Genomic DNA, 23517 nt, shown 5'->3' with positions numbered 1-23517 from the left:
AAAGGCATGGTCTACTGCTTATTTTGAGGCTTTGTAGCACCTGGCTGTAACTTACCATCCTGAGCTCTAATTCTATTTATACAAGAGAAGATTAAACCTGGGCCTATGATATACAAATAGTTTTTAATTGCATAAGTTAAATATTTAATTTGAAATTTCTATTGCATGTTTCTGTACTACAAAGAAGGATTTATATTGAGAATAACCTTATTCGTTTTGATAGTGAACACTTTCTGTGATTTAGAAATTATCTGAATTCTCAGTAAACCTAGTAATCCAAGGTTAACATCATCATGTTAGAGTAAATATCAGATTCTATAACAGCTGTCATACACACAAGTTTCTATTTAATCTCCTGAGCACACTTCATTTCATAAACACAGAACTAAAATATTATATCCTATTTTATCCCATTTACATTTCCAGAACTTTAATATATAATTTTAAAACTTCTCACTTTATCTTGAATAAAAATGGTCTATAAGTATCAGGTATGCCAGGCAGTGGTGGCGCATGACTTTAATCCCAGCACTTGGAAGGCAGAGGAAGGCGGATTTCTGAGTTCGAGGCCAGCCTGGTCTGCAGAGTGAGTTCCAGAACAGCCAGGACTACACAGAGAAACCCTGTCTTGAAAAACCAAAAATAAAAAATAAAAAAAGTATCAAGTACAATTATTCATCATCCAACTTACTGCTATTTCTACCATGTGCAATAACTTCTGATATAACACAAAATCCAGTCTACATCATGTTACTCTACGAGGAACTTCTATAAATACAGTTGTCTCACCTTTTAAATGCCTATAAAACTATGGAGTGTTTGATACCACTTTCAGAACTTCACATAATATATGTTGTTTTTTTTCTCTCCTAAGTTTTGTTAATATAATTTTGAACACAATAAAGACAAGCTCTTTTGGGTACAATAATTTATACATACTTAGTAGAATTTATAAATCGTTAGTAGAAATGTCAAAATATAGGAATCCATAGTTGAAAGTTTAATATGCTCTGGTTTAGGTATCCTAATGTCTTTGTTGGCTTAATTCCTAAATGACATTATTCCAAAAGAATGACAAGTCAACCTATTAGTGACATACTCTAGAGGCAGATAATCTCAATATTTATTATTTGTCCTTTTCAAATCCTAGGGTCATGACCGATTTCTATATTAGACAAATGTACTAGGCAATGGCTATTCTTTAAGATAAAACAAAGATAACTGAAAAATAATGAAGTTCAATGCATACAGAAAAATACTAAATGGTTTCTAGTATGTGTGTGTGTGTGTATATATATATATATATATATTAGATATAATTAAAATGTTTCTTATTGTTGGAGAATTTTGTTCCTGACCTAGAGTGTGGTAAATATTCTAGGTTACTTAAATAAAATATTTACTGCTATCCATGTTTACTTTTTTTAATAACTAGAAGCTTTCTACTTGATTTAAAAAAAAAAAAAAAAAAACCTCTTTGGACCAGTGAGATTGGCTCAGTAATCAAAAGTGCTTGGCATCAAGCCTGACAACCCATATTCAATCCCTCGGACCCACATGGCAGAATAAGAGAACAGACTTCTGCAAGCTATACTCTTCACCTTCCACATGCATGCTTTGGCACATATGCATACAATACACACAATAAAAATGTGATAAAATGTCTATATGAAAACTCAAAACAGCTTATGCTATTAATTTCTGTGACTTTCAAATATAGCCTATAAGTGTTCCTATATAGCTATTTCACATATACATAAAGAGGTTCCTTTCTTATAACACATCTACAAATGTTTTAAATGATCTATTAGCCTTCTTAATACAGAAATTCAAGTTCTGAGAGATAGATTTGAAAAGTGAACAAAAACAGTATTTAAAATCATTTACTTAACAGTTTCTAATCTGATATTCCCAAATAGTTGTTCATTCATGAAAAACTGAAATTAAAAATACAGAGAGCCTATATCCTCAAATTAAGAAAAATACACTGGAAGATATAAACAGAAAACTCTGCTTATGGTAAGACAAAGAAAAGGAGAGCTGCAGAAAACTTCATGGAAGAAATGGCATTGAAGCTGCACCTACAAAGAGTAGACCCTGCTCTCTTTTAAATAAAAACAACATAATCATAAAGCTGGAAGGCTCTAACACATCATCTATACCAGTTGTTCTGCCCTGCAAAAGACATCTGGAAGGCTGGTGAGATGGTTCAGTAGTTAAAAGCTCTTGTCACAGAAGCCTGGTACCCACAGGAGAGAACTCATTCCTGAAACTTGTTTTCTGGCCTCCCTATGTGCTCCATAGCACGCAGACATTTGTATGTGCACACTTGCATATAAAATACTTTTATTATAGAGACATTTGATATCTAGAGCTACCTTTAGTTGCCATAATGAGGAGTGTACTGGAATCAGTCAGGGAGAGGCCAGGCGTGCTCCTGAATATCCCACAGTATACAGGACAACCCCTGACGAGAAGGGACATCTACCTCAGTATCATAATACTTTAGCTGAGAGAGAATCCCTGAGCCTACGCCCAATCCAAACTCTTGGTTTACTAAAAATAACTGAAGGGTAGAAGGGTTTTAAACTGGCTAAAATAGCAGTATGTGTTAAATAGGCTTCAGTGTTTAATTCGAAAGAGATGCATACATACATACATATATACATACATACCCACATGCATACAATTATAATGAGAAATGCATTTAAAAGAGTAGGAAAATTCTCAAAGATAAAAAGATATGTAGTAATCAAAGCTGATAGCATTATATAATCAATTGATTCAGATCTACCAGATTCAAAACCAGAATTATGGCTACAATACAGCTAAAAATTGATACCCTTGTTTGTTAAATATATTGGCATTAATGTTTGTTCTATTTTGTCATAGAACAAGAATGTGAGAATCCAGAAGATATATATCTATATCTTTACCTATCTTAACTATATCTATATCAACAGATATAGATATAGTTAATGCTTTGGGTAGGTATTCAATATTTTAATAGCTCCAACCAATAGAGATCTGAGCCATGGGCCAGATCAGTATCTAACACTAAATGAATTATCCAAAGAACTTACAATTTCTACTGCTAAACAGGCAGTAACAGCTGTTTAGGGTTTAAGGCCCAAATTTAAATAAAAGAAATCACATGGGTATCTTTTTCTTTTGTTATCCTTGCTCTGTAGGTTGCTGGTTTGGCTTAGTTTTGATGTGATGTTTCATCTTGTACATTCAAAGGATACCAACTGAGTATCTCAAGTAGCTGGAACTATAGGCACACATCACCTAGCTTAGCCTTTAAATGTATAACGGGGAAGGATTACTTACAGGACTCAGTGTAAATATGAAACTTGTTAAGAGCAATAAAGATCTACTGTCAACAAAGTTATACAAATGTCTTACCTTCAATTTCTCAATTGGCAATACTTCAGCTAAGACACATTGTAAAGTTAGACACACTATAATTCAGGGTGAATAACTTGAAGAAAATGCTGGCACCACTGTCCTATTAAAGGAAGAATGACCAAAGAGGTAAGATTAAAAACAGTGAATGGCTTAAAAAGGATCATGAATAAATGATAACTGTGTACAATGAAATGAAAGGTCATGAAAATGTAAATGGTCATTTAACTATATGAAATTGCGTTGAATTAAGTTCACATTTAATCAACACTGAAGAAAACCACTCCCTTGGCTGCCTGAGATAGGTTGCTCCCATCAGTTACCTCTAGGGCCTAAGGCACAGGTCCAAATTGCAAAGGCACAATGCTTTGCTGAGAGTTTGGCTTCAAAAAAAGCTAGCAAGAAAAGTAAACCATCAGGGGGTCCCTGCAGCTTCCCAAGATAAAGTAGTCATTAAAATTTAATGCATTTGATTACAAAACTGTGCTAGAGCTCTTTTAAGGCCCTGAGTCTTTAAAATTTAAATGACTCCGTAGTGAGCCTGATTTAGTCTCCAGTAACTTACAGGACTTTGTGTATTCCCACATCTTCAGTGAGCATGATACCCTAACTACAAGGCAGCAGCAGGAAGTAGGTATAAGGTCTTTTCTTTCTGGTTTTGTTTTTCTCATTCAATCTCAATAGAATAGGATAACTCACCCAGAACTAGGAGACTAGATACTTCGGTGTATCCCACAAAATCACTAATCTACCATTCTGGGAATGACTTTTAACTTCTTCCAGAAGGAAAAAAATTACTTTATTATAAACTTTAGTGAAACAGTACAAAGCGTTAAAGATGAAAGCAGAGTCTTTAGATCCCCAAACTAGGATTTTTTTTTTTAACACTACACAACTGACAAGAGATTTTGGGTTAAGCAACTAACACCGGTGAAGCAAAATAAGGATTTCCAACAGAGAAAAAACAGTTAATAATGACAGAAATGACCAAATTATATATTATGTGTTCTCAGGCATGATGTTAAATGAAATGACAGCAAGTACTCTTGTCACACCTCCAAAAATATAAGCTGAACCTATTTAAGCAGATAGATAATTTCTATTCCATTTGAAACACAAAGGATAAAAGAACAAACTAACCTTTCGTCAGAATGGGAAAAGAGAGATAATAAGATCACAAGAAAATTGTGAAGAAGCTTAACTGGGGAAACTTTCATATGGACTAAGTGTTGCCTTTGCTGCTAGGATATTATTAGGTGTGTTGTATGATAATGCCATTGAAGTTAGATAAGAAAATGTGTTATGAGGCACATTCATTTTGGAGTACAAGTGAATAACTGACCATGGTGTGCCCAGCCCCAAGTGAGTTATCTTTAGCACATCTACCTACAGCTCAGGGAACATTGAAGAAGAGAGAGAAAGAAACTCTAAGAGCCTGGGGACCCAGGATGACTCTGCTACAAGATAAGTAAGTGTCTTTGGGACAGGACAGGGATTTGGTGGTCCTACAAACTCCCAGCAATATGGTTGCTTATATAAAATCTGCAGACCCCACCCCAAGATAAACTGCTGCTAGAGCAGTCAATGGCCACTGAAAGAAGCAGAATGAGATTTGTTCAGAATGAGCCCCCAATCCTAAGTGGTCAGCCTCAAACCATAACAATAATTATAAAAGAGGTCAAGATTTTGGTGGAGGGGTTGAAAGGGCAGAGGGAGGGGTGGGAATGATGAAAGTAAGTGTATTTCTGCATGGAATTTTCAAATAAACTTGCAGTAAGTGATGAAGCACACAAGCACAAGCATAAACTCCATACCCTGATTCCCTTGAGCTGGTGAAATGTGCACACTTTGTATGCTCAGAATGAAGCTTATAAAAGGGAGAAATGGATTCAGAAAAGTAAGTTTATTGAAGGAAAATAATCCCAAAGTAGACCACAAAAAGCATGGATAATTAAAAGGAAAAAAGGGGGAGAAACCAGTATATTCAAAGGGATTTGGTACAAGTCAAGAGTTCCTCCAACACTTTTAAAATTGTAAGTGATTTGTGAGTGGAACATGGGAGACCGCTATTTAATTTGCATTCTCCCAAAAAAGAATCCTTCAACAGGGATAACAAAAAAATAGTCACGAAAGAACATTAATACAAAATTGGAGGAGACAGCATACTCATATCTTACAAGTGCAGGAACTTAATGTCATGCAGCTGGATATATTACAGCTAAATAAAAGCAACAATGTTTGCAGGGGTAATCTGCTAGCTTTTCCAGCAGACCACAGCACAGGGGATGAAAATGAGACATGAAGGATACTTCCAAGTGCAAGTACCACACATACACAAGTGCTGACTATGGCTAGGACAGGCCTAAAACAGCTCAGCTTTTGGCTGTTAACATTCAGAAGGATAGAACAAACAGAATTTTGGGTAAGATTCCATCAAGATTGGCTAAAGAAGCAAACAAGGAAGGCTTACAGAAGACATTATTGAAGACAGTAAGAAGGGAAGTCTGAGTTTAACCATAAAGGTAAAAAATATAATAGGAAGCAGAGAGACAACTTCTTTAGAACTAGACAAGGGAAAGGAGTAATGTGTACAGAGATTGGAGGGAAGAGTAACACAACAAGCTTTCTAACAGGGCACAGAGCTTAGTAAATCTCAGAGCCAGGAAAATAATGCTCTAGAAATAGGCAGTACGAGGGTCAGTGACAATAGGCTAACAAAGGCTCATCTCTTAACTTCTCTAACCTTAGGACATGAGTCATGAGGTCTTGCTATTAGGGTTTACATGGGGAAAAGCATAAAGAGATAAAACTGAAAAGTCAGTGTGCATCTCTAGGCCATAAGACTTGAAATAAAATAAAATGTGTACTAATAAAAGACAATTATATCATTTTCCAGGTGTTGGTCAAGTTATTTGATTAAAACCACATATTAACTGGATACTAACTTCAAAGGCTACTGCAGGAATTAATATATATATATATATGTATATGTATACATATATATAAAGAGTTATCATATATTTATTCACTGGATGTGTCATATTTATTCACTGTTGAGTGCTCATATAGTAGCAAACCTAAGACTCACAGAGTTTCCTTGTGTGTTTTGTTTTTACCAGCAGACGTCCATTATTCCTACATATAAGTACACTAACAAGTCATGAGCAATGGGAAACTAGGATACTATTCTTCTCCATAAAAGTAATAAAACTTAGTTGCTATTAGGCACTCCAACTTCAACAGTAATCCAGAAGAATTTCACATTCCAAAGATAATCATTCCAGACACTATTTAGCTATAACATTAATACAATAAACTTATCTATTGCCAAGAACTAGGAATTGCTAAAGTTAAAAGGACTCTTACTGGTCAGGAAATAATTTGCTCATACTTATAAATATACAGAATATGGTAACCTTTGAGTAAAAGTTACATAACTTGAATACATACATGTATATATCACAGCTGTCTAAAACAAAGCTTATATACAACTATGAAAATAGCCTGAAGTCTCGAAGAAAATAAAGTCACTAACATTCATAAGGAAATTCTGTCAATGAAGACTCATATCAAAAGCCTTTTTATCTATAGGATACTGGGTTATTTAAATCAACCCTCCCACCACAGACAAGTAATAGAGTTAGACAACACATTTTAAAAAGTCTTTTTCTTCAAAGGTCAAAGAGCTATCAGGAAAGTACTTTGAGTTCTAGGAAAGTAAGAAATTTAAACTTTATCTGACAGCCTGACAGGCCACATCCACAAGGGTGGTAGGTACTCTTTTCCCACCTTCAGCTTGGAACCAGCATTTAAGAAATAAATATAAATAATCAATAATCAATCACTGACTATAATGTGGTCTTGAGTCATCTGACTGACTGAGCATTAGAATGCATGTCTAGCAGGTATAGGCCTTAGGTTCAATCACTAATACTACCACTACCACCAAAAGAAACAACAAAAACCCTACCTGAAATTTTATTAAGGAATACCTGGACTGGCAAAAGCAAATTCTCCCCACAACCCCACTAGCACGCACACACGCGCACACACACACACACACACACACACACACACACACACACGTTTCTGAAATGTATCACCTTTGATTTCAAATGATTTCTAAAATTGCTTTTAAAATACAATGTCCAAAATAAAATTAAAGAAAAGTAAACAGTGGAGATGACCAACCCATAACAACCACAACCACTGTCACCACCATCACCACTACAACAGGCAAACAGTCCAGAATAGGTTCATAGGGGCTACAGTCACTAGAGCTTTAGCAGGCTACAAGTATTAAATTATGCTTGGTATGCTCAATACCAAAAGAAAATCTCAGCACCAAACCTGAAAACCATAAAAAGTAGCAAAGTATAGCCATTATGTTATATCTAATAAGGAGAGATTTTTATGAAATAAATCACTGTGCAGACATAACGTGCAAGGTAACAATATAATCTTGGGGATAAGGACTGCATACATGGATGGAGCTTGGCTGTCGCAAATAATGACATGCACCAAACGACTATAGATTTTTTTTTAAAGGAAAAGCAACTGTTAGTAAACCTGCAAAAACTTTCAATTAATTAATGAAAGACAATTTAATGGGTGATGGATATTATCACTCACATGTGTGAACTCAAAGACTGGGGAAAGGATTTCAGAACAAAGAGACTGAGTGGGTAACATAAATAGCATATAGTTTGATGGTCTAATAATTCATAGGCCATTGAAATCCCAGGCAAAAGGAAAGAATGAAGAAGCATTATGTGTATGACTGAAAAGATTCCAAAAGTGATGAAAAATATCAAACCTCATACTTAAAAATTTCAATAAATTGCCGGACAGTGGTGGCACACGCCTTTAATCCCAGCACTTGGGAGGCAGAGGCAGGTGGATTTCTGAGTTCAAGGCCAGCCTGGTCTACAGAGTGAGTTCCAGGACAGAGAAATCCTGTCTCGAAAAAAAAAAAAAAACACAAAAAACAAACAAACAAACAAACAAAATCAGTAAATTACTGGTTGAAAAACCCACAATGGAAAGAAATTTTAAAAGCATCCTTATGGGGAACAGGCTGCTTTCAAAGAAACAAATGGTAGGCTGAGGGCTTTATTCTTAGAAAAAAAGGGGGGGTAACAATAATAATCGTCAGCTTACGATTCCACTCTGGAAAAAATATCTACCAAGAATGAAATCTTAGGGACTGTAAACACAGTACTCATGTATCAAATTAAAAATAAAAATAATGAATTTCAAGGCCCAAGTGAAATGGTTTAACTGGGTAAAAGTGTTTGCAGCACAAGACTTACAACCTGAGTTTAGTTTGATTCCTGAAGTCCACAGTAAAAAGAAAGAACTAAAAGTTGTTAAGATCACATGCATGCATACTCCATACATTCATATAATATTCTTTAAAAATGAAAATTAAAAACATACATAAATAAAAATAGAAAAAACAGCCAGCCAATCCTAACTAAGAACTCATAAGGCTAAACAAAATTGACACAAGGAGGAGCTAAAAGTGTAAGTAAGCGTGTGGAAAAAACATAAAGAACACTGATGTCACAAAACAATTAGTACTCACAGAGTTACAAATGTATAAAGAATTACAGGATATCAACTGCATAAATGCCAGGAGATAGATAATAAACACAACTGAATTGTAAAAATGTACTTGTTCCAAACAGTAGCGAGACAAAAGTATCATTAGACATACACTGAGAATGCTATAGTAATTTCATGAGGAACAGAAATGAGTATGTGCTGAGCAGCGGTGGTGCACCCCTTTAATCTCAGCACTTGGGAAGCAGAGGCAGGCGGATTTCTGAGTTCGAGGCCAGCCTGGTCTACAGAGTGAGTTCCAGGATAGCCAGGGCTACACAGAGAAACTCTGTTTCGAAAAACCAAGAGAATATGATTTTAGAATAAAAAGAAAACTAATATAAAAAGAAGGAAAGGGGACTGGAGAGATGGCTCAGCGGTTAAGAGCACTGACTGCTCTTCCAAAGGTCCTGAGTTCAAGTCCCAGCAACCACGTGGTAGCTCACAACCATCTGTAATGAGATCTGATGCCCTTTTGTGGTGCGTCTGAAGACAGTGACAGTGTACTCATATACATAAAATAAATAAATAAATCTATAAAAAAGAAGCAAAGGAGGAGAAAAAAAGAGCTACAAGAAAAATTACCAAGGATGTTCTTAATCCCTTACATACCAATAATTACATTAAATCTAAATGGGTGGAATGTTTCAAACACAGATGGTGCTTGCCAGGCTAGATTAACAAAAAAGCCACACATATATGGCATTGTCAAGAGACCCAACTAAAACCCAGTATTACAAAAGACACTGAAGAAATTCAAAGAATCATTAGGTCTTACTTCAAAAGCCTGTACTCCACAAAATTGGAAAATCTAATGAAATGGATGACTTTCTAGACAGATACCAATTACCAAAGCTAAATAAAGATCAGATAAACTATCTGAATAGTCCTATAATCACTAAGGAAATCCATGCAGTCATTAAAAATCTCCCTCCTCCACCAAAAAAGCCCTGGGCCAGAAGGGTTGTAAGGGGAAAATGTTATATACATAGCCAAAAATGAAAATTTCAGTCAAATGGATGAAACTAGAAAAAAAAACCATCCTAAGTGAGATACGCCAGACTCAGAAAGATAAACATGTTAAGTACTCACTTATAAGCAGGTATCAGCTGTATAGTATAGTCATGCTCCAAACTACAGACCCAAAGAAGCACAGTACCAAGAAGGCCTCAAGGGTGGGCACATGTTCTCCCTGGGAAGGGATACGGAACAGATTTTGTGGGTGGCCTGTGGATGGGTGGGGAAGAAAACATGAGGCTGTAAGGGGTGGAGGGGGAGAGCACTGGGAGAGACAACTGGAACTGGAGCACATTTCCGGGATGAGGTAGATACCTAGGGCAAAGGAAACTCCCTAGAATCTAGAAGGGTGACCCTAGGACCCTATCGAGTACTCTCAGTAATGGGGGATATAGAGCCTGAACTGGCCATCATCTGTAACCAGGCAAAGTTTCCAGTGGAGGGACTAGGACACCGACCCAGACATAAAGCCTTTGACCTACAATCCTGCCTACAAGATATACTGAGGTAAAAGTGGCACAGAATTTGTGGGTGGCCAACTGATGACTAGTGCAACTTGAGACCCAAGCCACTAGAGGGAGCCCACCCCTGACACTGTCTGGAAGGCCAGGACCCAGACACCTAGGATAGAACCAACCACATCCAGAAAAGAAGTGAATGCAATGATACCTAATGATATTCTGCTATACTGGTAGAGATGAGCATAACTGTCACCAGAAAGGCTTCATGCAGCAACTGATTGGAACATTAGGCAGAATTAGGGGAAACCCATGGCTGAGGAGGAGGAATGATTGTAGGAGTTTCCCAGTGAGGCTCTACATATAATGCAAGGGACTGGAGAGATGGCTCAGTGTTTAAGAGCACTTGTTGTTCTTACAGGGGTCATTGGTTTGATATCCAACACTCACTTGGCATATCTGTAACTCCCATTCCAGGGGACTCAACATCTTCTTCTGGTCTGCATGGGTACCAGGCATGCACATGGTAGAAAACACAGATTGGCATTATATTTAATTTGTAAAAATGTTTCATTTTTAAAAGATATATGAGTGTTTACCTCATATAATATTTTAAATGATTTTAAATAAAATTGAAAAGCTTATCAAAGTAAACTGCCAAAACAGTGGGAAGAAATGAGCCTGAAGAATATATATTAAAACAATTTTTTAAAAATTTTCATTCATTCACTCTTTCTTTCTTTTGTTTCAAACAGGATTGTGATACGTAGCCCTCATCTATTTGGCACTCATTATATGGTCAGAATGATCTTGAACTCTAGACAGTCCTCCTGACTCTACTTCCTAAGTGAGGGATTCCAAGCACGAAACACCATTCACATTTATGTACTGCGATTGAATGGAGGGCTTAAGGTCTATTACTCAAAACACTCTACCAAGTCAGGTTCCTAGTTTCTGCCAATGCGGTTTTTAAATATTGAACCTGTGACTGATAAAGAAAACCCTGTATCTAAATAGCTTCACTACTGAATGCTAGCATGCACACACACTCACTCACACACACACACATACTATTATAAAAACTTTTAAAAATTGACAAGAATACAAGAAAAATGTGTAGTTCAATGCAATCTTACTCATGAACAAAGCTCTGAAATTCCCAAGTAATGTAAAAGAAAACTGTTTTGTTGACCTGGCTGGGTTGTAACCCTGATTTACTGACTCGTAATCAATAAATTTGATTTGAAGAACATAATGACATGGTTATTTTTCCAGGAAGAACACCTGATGAGATCCCATCACACATAATGTAAGTATTTACCAATCTAAGAACAAACCAAAGCTTCATTATTCTTAAAAAAGCTAGGAAAAAAAATAAACACAAGTATCTTAATTAGTGCAGAAATGGTAAACACTTTTCTTTGAGAAATGGAACAAAATCAGTTCCCACTACTACTACTACTACTACTCAGTATTAGAGAATTAGTCAGTGCAGTAACACAAAAATCATATATAACATTTTGATAGAAATAAAATTTTCTTTATTGGCAGATAAGATGATTAACTACCTAGTAAATGATTCCAAAGATAAGTATAGGATAATGAAAGTTTAACTCAATGATTATATATAAGGTCAGCATAAAAACAAAATAAAGTCTATAAAAGCACTTACATACAGTAACATGAAAATACTAAATATATAAGAATAAATGTTTCTGGAGATTATAAATACCATAGAGAAAAAATAAATTTGAGTAATGTTCAATGTTAATGAAGTTAAAAACAAAGATGTCATTTCTTCAGCAAATGTTTAGAATCCTCACAATCATAATCAAAGCATTAACAGATTGTGTATGCATATGCATGTCTGTCTATGTAACATGATAGTAAAATTCATATAAATGTGCGAAGGGCTGAGAACAGCCAAGATGTTCTAGAAAAACAAGGTGGAAGAACTTGTTCTACTGACTACTGAGACATCATATGAAGTTCTAATAAATAAGACAGTGTGGTGTCAAAACAAGGCGATACAAAGGGAACAGAGAACACAGAAACAGAACTATGGTACATATGCATATTTAATTCTTCTCAATAATATGGAAAACTATGTGCAGGGACATCTCACGATCCATATGGAGAAGAGGACAGAAAACAATCAATTTTAGGTAATCACCGGATATTTGTGTGAATACCAAAGCCACAAAGCTTCCAGATGTGAGAAGATAATCTTTAAAATCGTGGGATAGGAAAAAATGGTTTAAATTGAAGTCTGTGTATACTTTAAACATAAAGGGAAATATTAACTATATTAAAAATGAGAAACTTTTATTTCTGAAAAGACTCATGAAAAATGGAAGAGCATATCACACAGTCGCAGAATGTTTTTGTAACCAGCAAGGGCTCATTTCCAGCACATAATAAAGAACTACAAATGAGCAAGTGACAAGAGACAAGATTGATAAGACACTTTTTGAAGGAATTGTACCTGAGAGTTATGAAAGCACAAACCTCTAACTATAACGTTTAGCTAAAATATTGATACTCTCCCTGAGATTTGCATAATAAAGTTTTAAAGATTTGTTAGAACTGTGTTAAGCTGGGCATGGTGTTACTCACCTTCAATGCCAGCACTGAGAAGCAGAGGGAAGTGGATCTCTCTAAGTTTCTGGACAGCAAAAGCTACATAGTAAGTAAGACCCTGCCTCAGAAGTAAGAAAATGATTAAATGCTCATATTTCAAGAAAACTCCTCTTATTCCTCCTATAATCTCAGCACTAAGAGAAACAATCATCAATGAAAAACCTCCTTTAAGAAATCTGCCTACTCCAAATCCATCAACACTCTCAAACACTGGTACTTCAACAGTATCCATCAGCAATAAATAGTGATATATACATACAAGGAAGCATACAACAATGAGAGTAGGCTAGAATTGTACACTAATTCCTTTTTTATTCACTATTTTACTCCAAAACAAATCAGGCAGAAAATGGTACAACCCGATTCCATTCACATAAAGTGCAAACAAAATTCGTCTATGGTGGTAAAAGTCAAGACTAGCAGGTTGGTATACCATGAAAGGTAAGACTTCACAATTGTTACTATACTCAGTTTACTGCTCTATGTGCTGATACACAAATGTGTGCTTGGCTGATGGAAACTCACTGAGCAGTTCACTATGGATAATGTGCACTTTCTATTAAAGCTAGGGGGAAAGTCTGTTAGTTCATTTTTAAGGGCTGAAGGAGTACGTTTTTCAAAATTGTTTAAGGACTTTGAAAGCAAAAATAAACAACAACAACAACAACAACAAAAAACTCCTTGATATCCAGTACTTCAGATCAAAGCACAAAATACAAATAATTATCATTTTAAGAATAATATGCTAAGAACCAAAATATTCACATAGGTGACAAAACAAGTGACTTTCAGTGTCCACTGGAAACTATTTGAATCCAATAAAAATTAACTGACTTCTAATTATAGTGACAAGTATTGATTCATAAAGATTTAGAGCTATCTTGTAGTTTTCTGTTAAGCATATTTTTTAAATATTAGAAGTTAATAGAGTGACACATCTAGTTAAATCCCTTAATTTTACAATAAAGAAACCAATATTCTTTAAAGTTAGAAAATTTGTCCAAGGTCATGAAAAGATCTGAATAAGTATAAAACAACTGGATTATTGACTTACACCCATCCTTCCCAATTTGCTAAGTTCTAAGGCATTTCTACATAAAATATGGTTTACTGGGATTCTCTCGATATGTACCATATTTATTTGAAACATTTCCACCCAACCAACCCAAAACTATTTTCTTTGCCATCCATGAGTTATAGCCAAAAGTTATTTCTGTGGCAGGAAAGATAAGACTTTGTAAAGTCTGTGATGTGCAGCCTACTAGATAACTCTGTTTACACCATGATGACTCTGAGAGCAAAATTAAAGCATTTATGAAAATTCAGAATAATAGAATCTCCACATATAGAATCCCTAAAGAAATATTTAAAACTAAATCAATCATTATTTGAAACCTAGGATTTTCTAAAAGCTTATATAAACAATTAAATGTGTTACCTTTCTAACCTTAAATGATTATACTAGTTTCTTATTAAACCATAACTCCTTTAAAAGTTAAATTTTCCAATTCATCCCAATTTATATCTATGTCAACAAAGAAGCATGCTTATAATTTGAAAAGAATGCTGTGTCACTCTGAAGCTAAAATGATCAAACACCAACAATACAAATTGCCCATTTAATCTTGTGGAGATAGTTTTAAATTATAAAACTGCTTAGTCTCAACTACAAGTCCAATGAGGTTCTTCTCACTCTCACATGACTCTCACCTTTTATTTCAGAGCATAAAGTTCAGTGCTAAGATGAATCTCTGGCTTTACTAACCATAGAGGAAACACCTGGCCTTTCAGAACCTGCATGAAACCAAAGAATAAATCACAGAATGCTTTTGTGGCAATATTTTTTTGTAACAAAATGGAGATACCAATGATATAAATGCAAAAAATTAAAAATGGTGCCAGTGAAATGGTTCAGTGAGTTAAGAAAAGAACTTCCACCATACCTAATGATCTGAATTCAAACTTGGAAGGAGAGTAAGGAGTCCCACATGTCCTCTGATCCCCACACAAATGCCATTATGTGCATATATACACAAAAGAAATACGTGTAAAAAAGTAGCCTTCTCATGACTAAATGTGTAACATGCCATCTTGGAACAGAAAAAGGGTAGTAATGGGGGAAATGATAAAAATTAAACTTTGCAGCTTGGGTAATATAGTCTTAGTTTTGACAAGTATGACAGGATTGGGTAAAGAGTATGTGGGTAATTTATTTCTGCAAATTTACGTTTAAAGTTGTTCCAAAGCAATAGATGAATGAAGAAATAAAGAAATAAAGAAATGGTTTTGTAAAAGATACTAAAAACTGAGAAATGTATACCTCAATTGGACACAAGCAAGTTTCCACATTCACCTAATGGAGGGGGAGGTAAGAGTATAAAACAGACTTTTAAAAGCTTTTAAAGCATTTATTTATTGGTTTATTATGGGGAGTGTATGTGCATGCCACAACATGCTTATGAAGGTTCCAAAAACCACTTTGTATAGTTAAGCTTTTCCTTCCACCTTTACATGGGTCCAGAGGATCAAACTCAGATGGTCGGGCTTGCATAGCAAGAGCTTTTACCCACTGAACTATCCTGCTAGTTTGGCACCCAGCTTTATGAAGGTTTGAAATTTGAAGTCAGGTCCTCCCTTGCTGATACAGCAAAGGCTTTCTCTACTGAGCCATCTCTCTGGTCCATACTGTTATTTTTGTTTATCTGTTAAATAGACGCTCCCTCTAGTCTAAGTTGGCCTGGGACTCAAAGAGAGTTTTCTTGTTTGCAATAGGAAGAGCCATCCCTTTAACTGTGTATCTTAAAACATTTAAAATATTGCTGTGAGATCTCTGGCTATTAGATAAGGAAGGAGAAGGATATACATAGTGCTACTGTGCTATAGATGGGTGCTGAGGAACTCATCTGAGGTGATCTGGTCCTTTATGAAACCAGCCACTGGCAGTGCAGTGAGGTGGTAATAAGGTGGAGATCTAACAGTGAGCCCCCAGTAAGGAGTCTTTAAATGCTAGCTACTTTCCTAACATTATACCATCAAACCTAAAAGGCCCAAACAAAACGAAACTCATCTCAATCTCAATCAAAATAAAAATGAGAAATCTAAATCCACTCATCTGTAGAAAGAAGACAAAGAAAACTATTCTTAGGTGGAAGAGAAGAATCCTATTTAAGATACAACAGAGATAGGCAGTAGACAACCAAGTAGAGCAGGGTCCTAGACGTCCTAAAACAGTAAAGTTTAACAAAGATGATTATCTAACATCTCTTACAAACCCACCCCCCAGCAAGATATGGTTTTATGTATTTCATCCATTACCAATACACTCAATCCTTACAAGGAGAGTACCGTCTCAGTAGTGGAACAGAGATGTGAAGGCAGGCACTCTGGATATGTAGTTGGTCCTCATAGTCACTTTATTAGGCAGTACAGTCTTTTGAAAATACAAGCCAGAAAAAAAAAAGCCTCTCACCATTACTTACCCTATTTCTCATTCTCGACCAGAAAAGAAAGCTCTTCCTCAAGGCATGGTGCATCTTTGCTGTTCATGCAGAGGGAGGGGCCCACTGTCTTTTCTACAAAGCTACATCCATAATCTTTTTAGTACCCAATGTTCTGCATGCATGTTTTTTGCTGATACATTGTCATAAACAAAGTTAGTTTTTACAGTACTATCAATATTCAAATTCAGATATGCTGAACTGGCCTGATTAGCAGAACACCATATAAGTTTCCCCCCCGGGAAAGTAGAGTACATTTCAAGTTTTTAAAAAAACGTATTTATAGACCTTATAGAAATTGAGGCTCCTTTTCTACAGATTCTAGCTTTATAGATGCCAATATCACTAAATTTTAATAAAGAAACTACAGTTACTCAATCCTATTTTGCTCAAACATCAAATCGGCACAATCTTTATACTTGACATAATAGAATTGGGCTACAGAAAAAAAAAATCTTAGTATTCTATAGGTTTCCTGAACTATGACCAATTGTGAGTAGATCTGGCAATTATTATACCTCTAGCCCGGGCCCCCTCCATATGCTTTGGCTTCAAGGGTTACTATCAAGTAAGTAAAGACATATTTTACAGCTATTCCTACCACAATAGAAAGGCTATCATCTCAGAAGTAAGCTCAAGTATTTACAACAATGACAATGTTAGTAACAAAAACAATTCTTTTGTGCATTTACCATTGCTAGTCATGCTTTAAATATAATATATCCTCTGGCCCATTTAATCCTCGTGAGGTAAATACCACATTATCCTCATTTCAAAACTGAGGAAACAGGTCAGAGATTAAGCAATTTGCCCCAAAACACAGAGCTAGTCTGTGTCAAAAGATCTAGTTGTTTGAGAATTTTGCCCACAGAGATGTTTTTCAACTATCACATTCTGTATATAATTAGAGAATTTGGTGAACTTAAAATGAACAGAGGGGGTAAACTGAAATTCAGTTTTCAAACAAGAATAGCCTGGACCAATCCTTAAAGCCTCATCTTGTCTTTTATTGGATTATTTCCTTCAAGCAAGCTAAGATTAAATACAGTTATGGAGAACAAGTACAAAATAGGTTTGGCTTTGCTTTTCTCACTTTGAAATCTCTCACTGAATCATCTCATCACCACAACCATTTACAGCATATATCACAGCGGACTAATAAACCTTTATTTCCAAACCTTCAGGTCACAAACACCATCCTCACTTATCACTAAGTAAAACAGAGATGGCCAGGACCTTTGAAAAGTCATGAAAATTTTGCAAGAAATAGTGCAAGCAAGATTATCATTTTCATGACAAACTGGAACTTTGTTGTACTAACACCACCATAAGATATGCTGTAATGATAAACATTAACTTAAGATGGAACAAATGAGCTTTTTATTTCAAAATGTGTACCCTAATTCAGAAAAATTTCACTGACATCCTAAAAGACCAAATCAGTAGTTAAGAGCATAGGCTGCTCTTTCAGGAGACCAAAATTCAATTCCCAGTTCCACATGGTATCTGATAACTTTCTGTACCTTCAGTCCCAGGGGATCTAATGTCTTCTGGTCAACTTGGGCAGGTGGTGCACAGACATACATGCTGGCAAAACAACCATGTTTATAAAATAGACATTTTCATAGGCTATACCCTTAAAAAAAAAACGTTATCAGTTTATTTCCTAGAAAAGCCATCCCATCAGCATATCTACACTAAAGTTGGATAGGTCCCAGGTGGGCTACCTACTATTCTCACAAAAAGCATGTAATCTCCAACAATTTCTGGGAAACAAAGCACTTTTAATATTTAATTAGTTTTTGAGATTTTTAAAATACTATGTTATGATCATATGTACTTTCCCTCTACCAACTCTTCCTAGATTCCTTGCCCTTCCCAACTTCATGTCGTTTAAAAGAAAATCCTATCAAAACCAATTTGTGCTTCCCAGATACTCCAGGATATGTAGCTTTCCACTGGAGTGTGGTTAACTTACCAGGGTCTACTGTCAGAGAAAACTAATTCTGCCTCCCTAAAAAGCTAAAACAACTGCCAATGCTTTTTTTGTGCCCAATTCCCGTCATTATACTGGGATTTGTTCTGTCTTGAGCTTGTACAAGTCTTGTGCATGCTGCTGAGACCACTTTGAATTCATATGTACAGCTGTGTAGGCTTATATTTTTCAAAACCTACTTTTAACAAGCATACTTAAATGTTTTAGCCTCCCTTCTAGCCTACCACCCACCAGAGTTAGTGGAAAGGAAAGGTACAGTTTCCATAAAAACGTCATATGACACAACCGAGTCTCCAAAGAAACCAGAAATTTCCACTTCACAGTTGCCTTGTTATGTTTTAAAAATCACATATTGGAACCTCAGGCATGGGCTTCCCAGGAAACAATGATAAATGTGCTGCATTTCTAAACCAATCCATGAAAGCCTAAACATCCATAAGGTAACAGAAGTATACAAACCACCAAGTTCTGTGAGCAATGTTTCTACGGGAAAGCACATTTAGCATTCCAACTCAGCACCAAACCAACTATCACTGCCCTATTAAGTTCTGGAAGTAAAAGGAACTCTTCCCTCACTAAGAAAACAGCCTGAGCTTCCTTAAGATCTGATCAAAGCAGAGCAGGAGAAAGGGCATGAAAAAGGACAAAAGTCAGAGCTGGGGGTAGGGAAGAGATCAGAGAGGACGAAGGCTAAACCTAGTTAGGAGAAGGACAGAAGTTGAAGATGACTGCTTAAAGGAGGGAGTGGAACGTCTGAGAGTGAGGTGGGTGGTAAAGAGGAGGAGGGAACAGAGCCCACTTCTGCAGCACACTGGCTTCTACAAACTTAGCTTCTGGACTCTTAAGGAGAAGGGAGACAGGAAACCATAGCAAGAGTCTGGACACTGCCTCCCTCAATCTGTTATTCTCATTCTCCTTTTAAAGATACAATCTGGTGGGTTATGGGGTCTTAACTGCATTCCTCTTGACTTGCTAGGGCAAAAGAATTCAGACCAGGGGGATGGGCTTTATAGGCCTCTTCACTTTTCATGCACCTTGCAAAAGATCCCAGGGTCAACTGAGAATTAAAGGAAAGATCCAGGTGACTGCAGGATAGCATGAAGAAAGGAAGGAATGCAAGCTGAGAGACTTTAAGCAAGAAGAAAAGTGAGATTCTGGACAGTTGGATAGTAAACAAATAGAGCTCTCAACTAATTAAATTATAAAAATGTTGTTAAATATTTAGGATTCAGTTGGACAGTTCCAAGTACTTCATTATATCTATTTCTCTTTCAGACAAATATTCATGATTATGATATTAATATAGGGTTATGCCAAAGGTATGAAAATAAGCTTCCATATACATACAATTTCCCGGTGTGCTTTTTTACATAGTAATGATATAAATTATGTCAGAAAGGCTTTCTGTTTAATTCTAGATAGGTTTTCTCATTTGTCAATATTTTCCACTCTAATAGGTCAAATACCAGGAGTAATTACCTTCCCAAGTAAAGTATATTTAACTCTTTCTTGGGAGTACAACTATAATTAAAAACTTGCTCCTTCAGCCCAAAGATTGTCCGTCAAGATTACAAGGTGTTATTTAAACCAGCCCCATACTCCATAGAACACATACCCAGACTGAGAAACTCGGAAATTCTTTTTCCATGTCAGTGAGACAGGGCCACTCCAGGAAGACTTCTAAAACAATTTACACTTTAAAAAAAAAATCCCAAACTGCACAACATTTCTAGAATTTCCAGCCAAAGATAATTAACCACATAATTAACTCTGGCCAGATGACCTGCTGGAGGATGAATACCACTTAGGTGTCATCTTCCTCCCCACCCCACCCCCAACTGCTCTGGCTGTTCTTCCAGCTGCACTCTACCCAGATGTGGGGCCTGTCTCTTGAACAGAGATAAGAGCTAGGAGGACGTGCTCGCTCAAGAGCACGTCCAGAGACCAAATAGCAGAGACCAGCGGGAGCCAAAGGTGATACCTTCCCCAGCCTAACACTTCTGCAGAGTGTCCCTGTGATTTCACTAACAGCTCAGAAACTCGCTGCTCTGGAGGATCTAAAATCTGTCTACCCCTAGGCCCATAAGAGATGATGTTGCTTGCCCTAATATCAGCCCTATATTTTGTAAAACACAATCTAACTCTAAAACTTTGGGACTAAATAAATAGAAGAACAGCAAAATTGCCTAACAAGTACTGTAGTAAGGTCTAAGAAGGTAACTGTGTACGTTATCGCAGCCTCAGGCCCCTGTAAACAGTTGCTATTTTACTTTAGTAGTGCAATTATAAATAAAATTCAAGATCAGAGTAAACAAAACATTTACTCTTTGAGGTATCTTGGGTACGCTAAGGTGAAGTTACCAAAACCATGAATTTTGGGTATAGGTCACTACTATTTAGAATCTTTACACATTAGCTCAAACCATACCTCCGTCCAGAAAACGGACACATCTAAAAGAAAGAAAGAAAAAAAATACTTGAGATTATCTCTTGTGAAAGACACACGAAAACCTTCAACAGGATTGCATGGTTTCTTTACAATAAAAATTTCCACTTTCAATAAATTCATGTCAGCACATAAACATACAGCAAGTATATCTAGAAATAAGATGTGCTCTGAACTTAGATATACGAGGATCTGAGTTCTAGCTTTGCAGTTTACCCACTATACAACCTCAGCTATGGAAGCAAGCTACTCAGCTACAGAAGAATACTGAGGTTGTAGGCTGTTATCTGGGTAACAGACATTATCTTTAACATAGAGAATCTCTTAGGATTAAATTAAAATGCATACTGCCTACCAAGCCCAGTGACTGCAAATACTCAGCTCACTTTGCTCCAACACAAACTGTACAGGGTGGTCTGCAATTAAAGAATATGTCAAATAACAGAAGAAAAGTTCGGGTGACTGCACATTCATTATGCCCTGTCATATATTTAATATCTACCTTCACTAAAGCCAACTTTGCCTTGATTAAACAAGTTCTAGGAGCAAAGGGAAGGGGACTCTACATTTGTAAAAATTATATAGCCCACTGATTGAAAATTACGTATGTGTAGAATTTAAGAAGAACTTGCACTCTTCCAGTGTTCATTGAGAAAGTTACTGTAAAAGATGATGAACTTTGTAATTGAATATTATACAGTTAAATCTCCATTTAAAAAAAAATCCAAAAACTTCTCGACCATGTTTCCTTTTTAAGTGTGCAGTCCTACAAATCATTCATAAAGCAAAAAGTAAACTCCCCCCAACCCCCACCCCACCAACAAGTACAGAGCAAACTCCGTTCATCAAGTTGTTCTTGTACACTGCTCATTCCTTTCCTTCCACAAACTCCTAAATAAATACATTATAAATGATAAAAGCTGACAAAGGTTACTGAAGATCACAACCGAAGACCCCTGCCTTGCCCCACTGACAGGGACATTTATCAGCAACAAAATTCTAAATGTTGTTTCAGAACAGGCAGTGCTTTGTACTTCAACATGTCTTGAGCTTAAACTTTTGGTTCTTTCTTGTGCAGCTTACTTTCTCCTTCACCTTGCCTACATCTTACTGCCTCCCATCCTACTTAATCCACTTTGTAAGCAGATACACGGTACTAAACTATAAAACTCCAACGAGGACCAACTCTAATCTGTAGTTGGACCTCAGCGGGCGGCTGGTCGGTGTCATCTTTAGAAGAAGGCACTATCTTAGCTTTACTCAACACCTGCCGACAATTATTTGCAGACCACTTCCAGGACAATCACTACTATCACTTACGCACATGTCCCAACACCTTTAAAAGAACCAGCCTTAGTTCTGCGAGCCCTAATCCCCGAACACCTTACCGGGACGGGACTTCAAACCTGTCCATAGAGGTACATTCTGCATGATGTCCAGGAGCCCAGGAGGAACCGCATCATTGCCTTTCACGCTAGGGCTGATAGCGATCAAGCCCCTCCACCTCCAACCCGCAGCCACTCCCTCTCCCCTCGGCCTCGGGGCGTTTGGGGCGTCCGGGCGGGTGCAGCCGCCACGACAGGCCCTGCGCAAACCTCCCGCAGCCAGGTACTTACCCGGGCCGGCTAAGAGCCAGGGGCCGAGGCGAGCCCCGCTAACGCCCGCAGTCCAGCACACGCCCAATGTCGTGGGCGCGGGGTCACTAGGACGACCCCAGGGCACCACCGAAGTCCTAGCCTCGGGCAGGTGCTGGGCCTCCCCGCCACCACTCACCGAGCCCTCGCTGTCGCTCCAAGCTCCTCCGCCCGGCCCTCGGTCCGTCCGCAGGCTCCCACGGGGGGTTCGGGCGGGCACGGCTTCCCCGGCCGAACCCCCTTCAGTGCGCGCCGTGCCGAGGGCAGATCCGGTGTGAGCCGCCGCTGCCGCCGCCCCCTTGCCTCCTCCTCCCTCACAGCGTCCCTCCCACTGAGGCCCGCCTCGTATTTCCTGGATCCGGTCTCGGGGAGAGGTTGGCCAAAGAGCTGCCGGCTTCAGGGCTTCCGTCGGGCGCCTTCGCTCGCCAGACACAAAGATGGCACCGCCCGGGCCTGCCTTAGGCGATCTCGCGAGGCTTTATCCACGGGAACCTTTGGGCGGGGCCCCCACGGGAAAGGTGATAAATGAACCCCCCGCAAAAGCTCGCCCAGGTTGGAGCTGGGCCCCTCCCTCTTTCCCTCCGCCCTCCCTCCCGCACGTGGGGAACTTATTGCGCCTGCGTGAGACCGTGGGTCAGGCGCTTCCCTGAACTGCCCCTAAAGTGAGATCCGGGCTCAGAGTTTTTACCTGTTTCCTCTTGAGGTGTGGGGCGGAGTAACTCGGAGTGAAACCCGGTAAAGCTCTCCGCAAAATCAGGTGCCAAAATGAGATGCTTCTCTTAAGGCTTGACATCCCACGGAAGCTCCGAAGGTTAAA

The 23517-nt window shown here is 37.6% G+C and overlaps 1 protein-coding gene across 8 annotated transcripts in view; it reads right to left on the bottom strand.

Moving 5' to 3' along the window:
• The window catches only part of Tab3 (TGF-beta activated kinase 1 (MAP3K7) binding protein 3), a 62888-nt gene extending 39762 nt beyond the window's left edge, over positions 1 to 23126 (bottom strand). The window contains exons 1-3 of one of the 8 annotated variants that reach the window (XM_031364840.1): positions 22840 to 23126; positions 21049 to 21071; positions 3409 to 3511 (exon numbers count right to left, since the gene is read on the bottom strand). The gene's annotated coding sequence lies outside the window, so the exon portion shown is untranslated. Of the gene's footprint in view, positions 1 to 3408; positions 3512 to 10104; positions 10988 to 14837; positions 14922 to 21048; positions 21072 to 22454; positions 22588 to 22839 lie in introns of those variants that run through there. The other 7 variants (XM_031364842.1, XM_031364824.1, XM_031364843.1 and 4 more) reach the window with 7 other exon arrangements.
• Between the last annotated feature and the right edge of the window lie 391 nt (positions 23127 to 23517).

Source organism: Mastomys coucha, chromosome X (assembly GCF_008632895.1).
Source record: "Mastomys coucha isolate ucsf_1 chromosome X, UCSF_Mcou_1, whole genome shotgun sequence".
NCBI lineage: Eukaryota > Metazoa > Chordata > Mammalia > Rodentia > Muridae > Mastomys > Mastomys coucha.
This window is presented reverse-complemented; position numbering and strand designations above follow the sequence as displayed.